We start from the raw sequence: 12,895 nt of genomic DNA, 5'->3' as shown, positions 1-12,895 counted from the left end.
TGCCAGGAAGCAATTCTAGTTTACTTCCTTAGTAGAATTGGCAGGTGGTTGATAAGGAGTACATAATTTATTGTAATTTAAGATGACAAAATCAGTTCCCTGTGACAGCTCTAATACTCTGATATGAGAGTATGTTTTCCTGAATGTATAAGGTGTACAACTCCTAAACATGCAGGAGGTGCCCCAAAAGTTTGAGTTCAAATCCAGCCCATGCCCCAGTCCTGCTCTTTTTAATGGGGCTTGTCCTTTGTGCAGCCTATGGCTTACCATCTTTGAAGGCCACTCTAATATATTCCATCAATGAGGAGTGCAAGTCTGTAAGTCACACGTAAAAAAGTTTGAAACTGACCGGTATTTTATCAGCAAAAAGTTTTGAGACTAACAATTGAAACAAATTAATTGTAAATCGAAGTATATGTTGGATGTGTTAATACTAATCATAAAGGAAGACAGGATGCCCTCTATCATTAAGTTTTTTTTGATTGACAAATATGGTAAAGGGATGGGCCAATGCAAAGTACTTCCCAGCTTCTTACTGTATTTCTCGAAATAGCCAATGCAGCTTGAGTCTATAGGAGTCTATGATGCCTACAGAGAGTTGGCTTGTGATGTCTATGATGTGATGTCTACTTGCAGAACATTTCTTGTTTTTCACGTTTCCAGGTGGTTTGGCTTTGACTTTGACTTTTGCTTTAAGTCAGTTTTTGTCAGTTAGTAAGCAAAGGATAATAGTTTACTGCAGGGCATAAGGCACCTCAGTTTCTTCCACCAGTATAACTGGAATATTCTCGATCATGGTATAATACAACAATAAAAGAAAATAACTTATAAGTTGTGTTGTATACATACTCCTAGTATTTATGTATGTAGCTATGGATGTCTGTGAAGAACTTGGTCATGGCCAGTTTCTGCTTAAATTCTACTTTTCTACTATGTTGTGATCAGTATTCTGATCCTGCACATAAATGACCACATCATACAGTGCTTTTATTTATTTCATTGGTGTATTACATTGTTTTCAAGGATATTTTACTTATACAGTGACGTCAGCATTATGGTGGGCCGAAACCGAGCATAGCCCATGGGAAGCTCACAACCCTCTGCAGGGTGGCTGACTGACATTGGCTAGCCACATACGACAGAGGAACCTAGCATGAGTTGGACTTGAAATGGTTCAAAAGTGATTGCAAATGGAATATCACATCTATGTGTGTAAAATATCAGTTTTATTTAACTCTAAAGAAATTGCTTCATCTGTATATAAATAACAAATACATGTGCAGTATATGTACATCATACCTGACAGTATACATATACCAGATATGTGTGAATTACATTCATAGTGAACATGTTGATAACAACTGCCGCCTAGATGTATTTATCTGCATAGCATCATCATTGATTGAATTTTTGGGGGGTATTTTCAGTATATTTATGTTCAAATACAGATCCATCATCTTGCTCATCTGTGATTTACATCCTGAGATTTTCAGCAGATGGGCATGGTGTGATGGTTATTCTGACTTCTATCATAAATATGAAACACTCCCAATTATGTGATAAAAGACCAATGAAAATTAATTTAAACAAACAAAAAAAAGATATCAGAGCATACAGGTTAAATTGTACACACTTACAGCAGCAAATTTAGTGCTGGGTTAAATTAAAATTTTTTCATGGTAACTGGAGAAGGGGTGTCATTTTTATAGTACTGTTTATCTTTTCAATGGGTTTCCTCCACCATGCATCTACCCCTTGACCTTGAATAAGGAGTTACACACTAATGAGATACATGTAATTAAATAAACATAATCATGTGTAGAGTAAAGAAATAAGTGTTAACATAGATATGAACTAGTTTGTGTGCAAGTCCCTAAGGTCTCATGATTGTGAGATGCTCTCAGGTGAGCTGGCAAAGTGTGGCAGAATCATTCTTAGTGTCAGAGTAAATGTGGGTATTGTCCTTAATGTTATTCTGAGTGAGCTTTTGTACTACACATACATTTATACTTTTAAGTGTCATGTTTGAACAGGTGAATGGGCAGGCAGCGTAAGTACAGCAGCTCAGGGAGAAAGATGTACCTATTTATTTTATTATCCAGATTGAATCTGGCTTAAACATTGATGTATGTCAGTAGTCGAAGGAGAAGTCACTACAAGCAACCTCTGTCTGAAGTGTAAAGATGATGAACTGAAGGTTTTACATTCTTAAACAATGACACACACACACACACACACACACACATACACATATATATGTACAAGTAAAAGACTCCAGATATTTGGATGTGAAATTGGACACCGTGTTCTATTGTGAAGCCTGTTTTTTGGGGTTTTTTTTGCACTGCATGCCAGGTGTGATGCCTGTCCTTGGCATACATTATTAACATCTCAAGGAAATAAGTGTTCATGAATTTATGCACTATTAAACAAGAACTATGTACACATGTATCTTACACACAGTGAGTACACTACCATGGAACCTTTAAACTTGTGTCGTTTCATATTCTGGAGTGATTTTCCAAGAGGCAAACAAGCACTTTGATTCTTTTAATCGGAAAGAATGTTATGTTCATATTGGTGGGCCGGGTCAAACTTGAATTTACATTTGGTACAGTTTGAATTCAAATAACTGTGGTAAAAAACATTGCAATAAATTACTTGCTGTGCATTATGAATACCCGAAACCTGCATCTCTCCGTGTGTGAGCGACAAGGTTGACATGTAACATACGGTTGGTTAATTGACTGATTTGTTTGCTTTATAGCGTTCAGAACAGTTTATCAGCAGAATGTAGATTGATCAGAAACTTTAGGGCAGCTTGTATAAGATCAATATTAATTCCGTACTGCATCTCGCCAATATATGTGCATACATGCTACACGCTTTATATATCGCATATGAATGTATTGAAGTGGTGTGATAATACTGTGTTATAATGTTTTTCCATTGTGTAGATGTACATGTAGTAGTTTCTCTCTTAGCAATAGAGTGCCACACCCGCAGTATGTCGGCTGCTGTAAGTTGTTACATAGTCTCGTTTACATGTATGTATCAGATTTCCCATTATTATTATTACTGTTATTATTATTATTCTACAGCAGCAGGTGTTTTGATCTTTAGATCTGTGTACTTGAAAGTAATATAGTCAATATCATGACTATTGCAAGCTAACAGTCATTTTGATCCCACCTATGGTGTACATGTATTAAAGGAGAAGAAAACTTAAAAAATGACATTATAGGCTGAAAAGAGCACACCTTTTTCTATCTGGTGGTGCGTGCTGCATAATTTTGCGATTTTTCCTTGCCATACACATAAAGCCTGAAAACGGCAAAGCTGGCATAAATCGCTGAGTCCATCACGTCCTCCATCTTTAACATCCTGTAATTTATGCTGGGGGTGTGTTGCCTCTCAGCCAATGAGAGTCGTTAAAACTGCCGGCTTGTTCGTGTAAACTCGAAACCTACGTTCAACATTCTGGTTTCCCGATCATCAAGCGGAAAATGAAGTGTACTGTTCGCTACCTTCTGGGAAGAAGAGTTCTACCGAAAATGTACGAACTGCACTTCAGCAGTTTCCAACAGCATTTCTCCTCCTAAGACAGAAGACTTCAGGACTAGTTCTTAGGCAGAATGGAGTCACACACAACAACTTTTGGCGCTAACTTATAATTTATCAACTGGAGGTACATGTTACAATTTTATTTATGGCATGCACCTGCGAGGAAATGCGTACTCTTTTCATTGGTATTTGTTTGATATTTACATTTTCTTCTCCTTTAAACGACATTAGTATATATACAAATCATCACTTATGTGTCAGCAAGCTGCAGATGGTCCTGGGTTCTCCCAGTCTCTGCCTGGCTTTCTCCCACCATAATGCTGGCCGTCGTCATATAGGAGAAGTATTCTTGAGTACAGTATAAAACACCAATCAAATAAAGAATTAAATCAGTCATGCTGTTGATTTAAACTTTGATATATATGCGTATTGCTGCAGCAGTTGTATGTCTACATTAAGTTACATGTACATGCATGCACATATTTATGTATTATTCTGTATATAGACTAGCCTGAACTGCACCAATAGAACAGCAGACATTAATAGGACCATATTATACATTATAGCCAACGTATTTATGCCCGTCTATGAGCAAGCTTAGTGCATGTACATGTATATTCTCTTCACATCGTGACCATTGGGATTATTGGGTGAATTTCTGCTTTAGCATGCTCCAGTGTTATTATTGGTCTGATTCAGCTATGGAAAATTGTAGGAATGGTTAAACTATCATTAGTAAAAATAAGTTGGTCTTTTTATTTCTTTCTACGTATATGTACACATAATATGAAACACTAATTGTTCACTAAAGACTGTAATACAAAGGTATGGTGTAAATAAATGGATGGATTTACTTAAATGTACATGTAATTAATGCACATGTTAATGAAGTTTATTGCTGTGATTGGAGTATTGTTTAAGCAAACAAATATTCTTATAAACTTGAGTGGCTGCTTAATTATTTAGCCATGTACTCTCATGCAGTCTGAAAGGAGCTTTTTTGTTTGTTGCGTTGTTAAAGCTGATCTCGTGTCAGGTAAAAGACAGTCTTGCAACTGTAAATAGTGTGGTGTTTCAGTATTTGACTTGCAGATGTGTAGGGTGTATATAGCATTGTAAGAGACAAAGATTGCAGTGAAGGCAGATGATATAGGACAGTACCGTGATAAAAGACTGCATTGTTTTAAGTGCTTGGATCTGTACAGAGGTAAATTGAACCAGTACAATTAAGTGCCCGTGAAAGTGTTTGGTTGAATGAGGTTTGTAGCTGAGCTATAAGCACTTCGCAACCCTAGTACATATGTATGTATCTTCAACACATTCACCATTAAACCAGCACATTACATAAACATATGCTGCTTGGCCAAAACTTGTGGTGTGCACATGCAAAATAATGCAAGCTGATTTCCATCTGAAGTTCTTAATTGTCTCTATAGACTTTAGTATTAGTACATGTGTCACGACGACCCAAACTATGACATACAGGTTAATGAGTTCATCAGTAGGTGGCTTGGATAGGTCCGGAGGTTTGCCAATACTCTTGCTTGGTATAGTGGTGTTCTCCAGATTTCCATATCCCATGATCCTGTTCACTGAAATTGGAGGGAAACATTCCGGACTGCAGATAAAATGATATGAGCAAACACCTTGATAATATCTACATGTATTTCAGTATAGACTTAGCAAGTAAAAGTTGTGATTAAGTAGCCAAATGGAAAGACCTTACAAAGCAAGACCGTGTTTGTTAAAATTAAATAAATTTTTCCCACTGTTTGCCCTGATTTTTTACTTGATAAATGGTACGTGAGATGGATCTGTGGTAACAAGATAAATCAAAATATTGATAAATTGTAAATGTTTTGCCACATACAATTTCTAATAACAATAGCTTGAGGTCCTATCTATGTCACTGTACTGGTGCCACTTCACAGGATTAAAAAATCTCCCACCTTCCCTTTATATACATGTATTCAAGTGAAGTATTTGTTGTTCCTTTGGGGCCTCTGTGGCTCAGTTGGTAAGTATGCTAGCGCAGAGTAATAACCCAGGAGTCTATCACCAAAGCGGTTGCTGTGAGTTCAATACCAGCTCATGCTGTCTTCCCTACATGGGAAGGTCTGTCGGCAGCATGCAGATGGTCATGGTTTCCCACAGGCTCTGCCTTGTTTCCACCCACCATAATGTTGGCGGCCGTCGTATAAGTGAAATATTCTTGACTACGGCATAAAACACCAATCAAATAAATAAATATTGTTCCTTTCACCTTGGCTCCGCCAGGTTTCATCTACCATAATGCAGGCCGCCGTCATATAAGTGAAATATTCTTGAGTACAGCGTAAAACACCAATCGGATAAATTAATATTGTACCTCATTATGCATGGATGTGATGTGTTTCATTGTTGTTGTTTATTGATTTGTTTTTTTTGTTTTTTTTTGTGTTGTAAATTTGTTAAGATTACAATAAGATGTACTATATGAACACTTTAATACATGTACATGCATGGAAATTTGAAGATTTCTCTCTGCCATTTACGTGGACATGCAGTTTCCATGTACATGTAGCTTTGTGAGATCTGTAAATGTCAGGGAAATTAAAGTGATAATGGACATGAGCAGTTGCACATGACCTTCTATGGCTTTCGTCTAATTATAAAGCCTAAATTGGTAGCATGTAGTTGCATAAAGTTTTCAGTGGTACATGATGGTCTTGGGGTTTGTTCCAGGTCTGATGACACTTATGTGCTTTGTGACCTTTTACCCCCTGCTATTTGATTGGATTAGATCTTCACATGATGAAATTAAGGTGATTGGGTAAAACCCTAATCAGCATTAGGTTAAGCTACGATCTATGTCAGTCTTAAGCATGCTTCATCACTCTTCACCATTAGTTGGACACAGTTTTAGTGCCATTATTGGTTTATGGTGGGATTTAACCCAGGGAGGGGCTCCTAATTAGACAGTTGGACTAATATCTGTAGAATATACATAGTCACACACGCTCATGTTCATGTTGGTCACTTGATATTTCAAAATGCTGAAAGGTATTGTTGATTTCGTCATTTTCTCACTGGTGTACAATTCTGATAACTGTGGGTTGTTGTTTTACCGTATATTAAGTGGCTGCTTTGATATTTCAATATGCTGAAAGGTATTGTTGATTTCGTCATTTTCTCACTGGTGTACAATTCTGATAACTGTTGGTTGTTGTTTTACCGTATATTAAGTGGCTGCTTTTAGCTTCTGTCTTGAGGTCGAGCAATATTTGTCTTGTCAAAGCAATATCATACATTTATGTGATGTACATGTATGTCAGTGCACATTGTTGTGGTAGTTCTGTGTGTTGAGTTGATGCTTTGTGGAATACCCTTGTAATGCTTGTACGTTTGGTTTCTATATGGTGTACCTTTCCATTTTCTCTACAAGACTTCATTAATTTAGAAGTCTGGGGCCACTTTCACAAAGCTTCATGAATTGATTTTTATGGACTTTTCTTTTAAATCAAATTGCCTTACAACCTAAACAATGTCTTTTATAAAAAAAAATAGTTACGAAAAATAGGACATAAAAGTAGGAGTTTTATGAAAGTGGCCCCTTTGCCATAAATGAACATTGGTACGCATGCATGTGAATGTGTGTAATACATGTGTGTGCACCTTAATTGTAGTCTATTTATCATATACATGTACCTTAATAATGATTCACTACTGGCAGATGTTCATAGTATAATCAAGAATGGAGGTCCAGCTGTCCTGATTCGATGGAATATCATTGTTGTGGGAACAATCTATGTTTTAACTCTGTGTTTTGAAAACATTCATGCAGCACTTAGATCTCATGGCTACACTATTGGTACATGCCTATATGTCTATGGTGAATGGTGATAAATTCATCCCAGTATGTTTGTGTAGTCACAAAGTACAACCAAAGAAATGACTTGTCGTATACTGCTTATTATGAAAATAGTTTTGTTACAGGTATAAATAAACATTTGAGTTCACTGTTATTGCAACACTATAAGAAAAATGTATGTCTTAGGTAGATGAAAAATTAAGTTATCATTCACTCAAGTGACAGTGACTGTAGTACTGGTTTGTACTGTGTGTAGACAGTGGTATGTTCCTTCCCAGGGAATTTCAGGATGCCCTCCCTTACCTCCATTGTTTTTTCGGCCTTGGTGATAATAAACAATCAAAGGTGTTCAACTTCTCTTGTTTGGAGTTGGTAGAACGTCGGCTTCGGGGCGGTAGATTTAGAGTCAGTCCTGGGTCGGGTCACACCTAAGACCTTAAAGAGGAAATTGTAGCATGGCTTTGAGCATTAACGGGATAGTGCAATGACTTGTTGACCCGTATCAATACAATGGCTTGGGTGGGGCGGATTACTTGCCTTTGGAAAGTTGTTTCACTGAAGCAGTACTAGATATAAGAGCGGTGAAAATCCATCCTGCAACAAGGAAGCACACTACACGTACATGCATTCTAAGGATTCCTTTGTCGTCGTTTGTCTGGAAAATTGTTAAGTACAATGTTAAACCCTAAGCACTCACTCACTCACACTCTTGTTTGGGCTTGCATGAAGCTGACATGAGACCACAGTTTGCCTTCCACCAGTGTGACACATATGACACATGTGGGTGAGTTTGTCAGTAGTTTCTACCACTAAAATGGCCGACATCTCATAAGTGAAAAATTCTTTAGTATATCATCTAACATGAATCAAATAAGCACAAGTTAATAAAGAAATTTACATATACTTGAGCATCAATTTCTATAGAAGGTATTTCAAATCCTTGTCCATCAGGACAGATTTCTGGGACGTTTATAAGTTGACCATGGGAATTTATTCAGGTTGGATCATTCAGTTGGGATTGTGTAGGTGGATAAGGAAAATACTGTGATAATGTGTGTGACATGTGTGGGCTCATTAGTGAGGAAATGGTGGTACTGATCGAGAAGTATTGCTCTCTTGGCATGATTTAGTCTATACAGACAAAGGGGTCGAGCAGACTCCTTTAGCACCAGTACATGACGAACATGTACATTTGTTGATTACTTACCAGTTGTTTATGGGAGAAGCTAGCCAGGCCTGGCAAGAAGCACGGAATTTTAATTGTCTGTTAGCTAAACCCCAGGTTGAGTTCTACTACAGATTACCACCTGGTCCTTACTCATCTCATTACCTCAGGCAAAAGAGAACAGCCCATCCATTTGGCTGGACTTCCAAGCTCACGATTATATAGTCTTGCATATTGAAAGTTGTGTAATATTTGACTGATGAAACATTATCATGCACAAATTTATGAGACCCTGGATATAATGATACCGTGTATGTATATACAGTGTATGTGCATGATGGATTATGTCCATGTCTGTCCGTGTACTTAATGCGTTTGTATCATGATGTTAAAGGAACTGTTTGTGTGATATGCACATGTAGAACATATGTTTACAGTGTCGCCTTATGTGTCAAGTTGATCACTCTTTGGAGCTAAACAAATTTTCAGTATTCAGAAAAGAGGTGGAATTGGCTAAGCCATTGTACACCGGTGTCCATTAAATGGTCAAGCTGCTCCATGTGGCTATATTTACATTCCAGACTTGAAACCCTGAACTCATGTATTCTCATCTTATATGTGGCACCCAGGGTTCAGTAAAAACCGTCAATAAGTTATACATGTAGGGTTGAGCAGTGGTGGTGTAGTTGAGATCCTTGTTTTTGAGTTGCACTGACAAACAAATTATTGGTTCAAGGAAGAATGAGATTCCCTATGCAGACAATTCTTGGAATAGTTTGGCATGAAGGTTTGGCTCGCATGAAGGTCCTCAGAAATCACTTTTCCTTCCACCATTATGGCATGCATGTACATAATAAATAAGCTTGCCCTGATGTGGAAAGGTATACATCTTGTCAGGAACTTGCCTGAAACCAGTGGTTTTACTATGGGTACTCCGGTTTCCTCAATATATGACATTGACTTCTGTGGTATATAAAGTGTAATGTCTTGAGAGCAGTGTGAAGCACCAGTTTGTCAAATTAATGGGTCAAAATTGAATGCTACAAGTAGAATGCTGTGAGTGTACATGTACATGTGTACAGTGTCTTTGGTAAATGGGCCCCATGCTGTCACAGTTAAATGTATACATTGTCTTGGGCAAATGGGTCCCATGCTGTCCCAGTTAGATTTACATTGTGTTGGGCAAATGGGTCCCATGCTGTCCCAGTTACATGTATATTGTGTTGGGCAAATGGGTCCCATGGTGTCTCAGTTACATATTCATTGTCTTGGGCAAATGGGCCCCATGCTGTCCCAGTTACATGTATGTATTAAAATCCTGTCTGTTGCTGCAGGTGACAGGTACTTTGCTGTTTCTGATGTCAAGAGGTGTGTTAGATATGTATACGTCGTACCTGTGCCTGTCAAACTGCTGGCTTTACAATCAACCACATATATACATGTAAACCTGACTGCTGTCCTATATATAAAGTGAAATATTACCTTTGGTATAAAACCACTATCAGTGGATGTGTGTAGTCCATTAGTCACCAAGTAATACATTATTCTGCAGAGAAATTCTAATGATGTGACTAAAATATGTGTATTTCTGATATTAAATTAATGCTTATCTCAAAGCAAAACCATTCAGTTTATTTTTATTTGTTTCTCTTGATCTTAACTTTGTACTAAAAAATATTTTGATGGTGTAGAGAGGGCTTTGAATGCAGGAAGTTTGGCATAACCTGAGCAAAAACACTAAACCACCTGTTGAATATATATGAATATATATCAGTTCTTCTGATTTTTGTTGATTTAGCTGTATAGTTTTGTGGTGGTGGTCAGAGGGAGGTGAGGGGGTTATGGAGGATGTAGTGTTTTGAGGTGTTTAAGATGTTAACGAATTATCCTAGAGGCGACCAGAAACATTAAATGTCATTAACTGAGGATTTCTAAAAGGCTGAGCGTAAATCAGAACCAGTTATGTGGAGAGCATTGCTTTGTCTGGAGAGTGTTGACCAAGAGCTTTCCACTGTATGTGGACAATCCACCATGTGTTTACTGAGGAATGGGTACAGAACTGGTGGCCAATTCACACCCATTTTATCCTGAAATTGATTGAGAGTCTAGAAGTTCTTTGGCCAAAACCAAATCAAATAAGAAGGATGAACAACTGATTCTGACTCTTTTATCTACATTTACATCTAGTTTGAATGCATAGCTTGAAATGAACTGCTGTTGTTCTGTATACATGTGGTGATGGAATCCAGAACCATAACTGCCTGTTTTGTTTTTTTTAAATCAGATATTTTATTCTGGAGGATAGATGCCAGAAGAGGTTGACGTGTACATTTGACTGGACATTAATCTACTTAGGGTGAATTGTGTGGGGAAAGTGTCTTGTTGCAGGCTTATGAATAGTGTCATGTGATTCCTTGTGGGTTGGATTATTGATCAAATAAATGATTATGGCTTGTTGTCAAAGTTGATGCAATGCGGTAAAATTCAACAGTTTTTGCACACATATTAAATGTCGTTAGGGATTATTATACTTCTTTTACAGTCTTTTGTGAAATTATTGTTGCATTGCCTTTGTTTTGTCTGGGGGTTGCTGTATTAAATTGGCTTTCGGTCACATCCATTAACATGCCTCTGTAAACAGTTCATGAGGTCTTAGTACAGTTAAGCTAACATTGTGGTAGAGAGCCATTATAGTATCCATTAATGCAGAGATTGTACATGTATATGGTGAATTAACACAGACAGATGAATTGACCATAATGAGTGCACCTTGGAAATTGGCCATCTCAAGGCTTTTGCTTAGCAGTGTTCTGCATTTTGTACTGCATGTACATTGCGCTGCACACCACATGTGTATAATTACATGGTGGTGATGATTGTAGATATAGATGTCTGGTCCTTTATGACTTACTGCAGTGTTAACACTAATCACAATCACTTGTTCAGATTTACAGTGTACACCAATCAACTCATTATACATGATTGTATTATGGTAATGATCAGATGCATTCGATGCATCAGGTATTTCTGCTTGATTACACTGGTTGCATAATGGCATTTGGGAAGCAGAAAGGCATGAGGAGAAGTGACGTCTAATTGTCATTGAAGCTTATAGCCGCAGGTGTTCATGATGATCAAAGTCACATTGACCTCTCTGATTCTGCAATGCCGATTGTGTCCAGATGGTGCTTTTAAGTTTATATAGTGTATAAATAATATACGTCGAGAAATTGCGTCAGTGCAGATTCGGAACTGTCCACTTTTATCTTTTATCAAGTAGAGTATTAAAATCAACTAAAATTATATTGAATTTCTTACAAACCATTCTAACGTACCTCCAAAATCAATGGTGAGCAAAGTGTGCTCAAATTGACAATCTATACACAGTTGCCGTCCTCATCATGGATTTTGGGACTGTTCCATTTCACTGATAAAATACAGCGAGGGGGGGGGGGGGGGGCGGTTGGCTGGGTTGTGCTCTCAAAACTTCTGTTTTCTTCAAAATTTGACAGCTCACATTTTCTGAGGACAAAGACAAAATGAATTTACATGTGACTGGTCAGGTTTATAGGTCAATTATTTACTGTTACCGACATTATGTGGAAAATACGCACTTATCCCATGTATGAGATATAAAGAGGTGGCATCAAACAACAAGCATCTAGGTACTATATCTGGATAAGCGCAGCATGGGCAATGATGCGTTTTTTCAAAGTTCTCTTGTAACCCCTCCAAAAGCTGTGCTGGTATTACAAGCAAGTGATGGGAGTGAACAGCTTGTGCTCAATGCTGGCAGAGATCTCCCTTGATGCAGAACTCATTTGGCGGTACACAACCCACTGTCTCTACGCCACTGCAGCCGCTGTTCTGAGCCACGCAGGTGCTGGAATACAGGGGATAATGTCCATAACTGGCCACCCGAACAAGTCCAATCTGAGGAGTGAGATATAGCTAGAGGCCACCTGAAGAACAATGCTGCTCTTTGAGCGGTGTTTTAAACTCAGTCATTATTTCCTTCAAGGCATCGGATGCCTCTGTGACTTATATCATTGCGCCTGGCTCCATACCTACCGTCACCAAGACACAGAGTGTGACCCGAGTTATAGAAGTTAGTGTGCCGAAATGGACTGCACATGGTCATCAAATTCTCAGCAGCGGTACCATCTCAAGAAGCACCTTCCACTTAAGCTTCAACTGAATCTACAGGTTTCTCCATGAAATAAATCATTCACTTCTGACAGTTTTTTATTGGTTTGACTTCAAATCATCATTCCTGTGTCTTGGCAGAATGTTCAAATTTAGAGCTCGACCTGACA

General features: G+C 38.0%; 1 protein-coding gene across 1 annotated transcript in view; it reads left to right on the top strand.

Annotated features, from left to right (window-relative positions):
* The window catches only part of LOC135467842 (inactive phospholipase C-like protein 2), an 87,596-nt gene that overhangs the window by 906 nt on the left and 73,795 nt on the right, over positions 1–12,895 (top strand). The gene's annotated exons all lie outside the window — the stretch shown is intronic.

Source organism: Liolophura sinensis, chromosome 6 (assembly GCF_032854445.1).
Source record: "Liolophura sinensis isolate JHLJ2023 chromosome 6, CUHK_Ljap_v2, whole genome shotgun sequence".
In the NCBI taxonomy this organism is placed as follows: Eukaryota; Metazoa; Mollusca; class Polyplacophora; order Chitonida; family Chitonidae; genus Liolophura; species Liolophura sinensis.
This window is presented reverse-complemented; position numbering and strand designations above follow the sequence as displayed.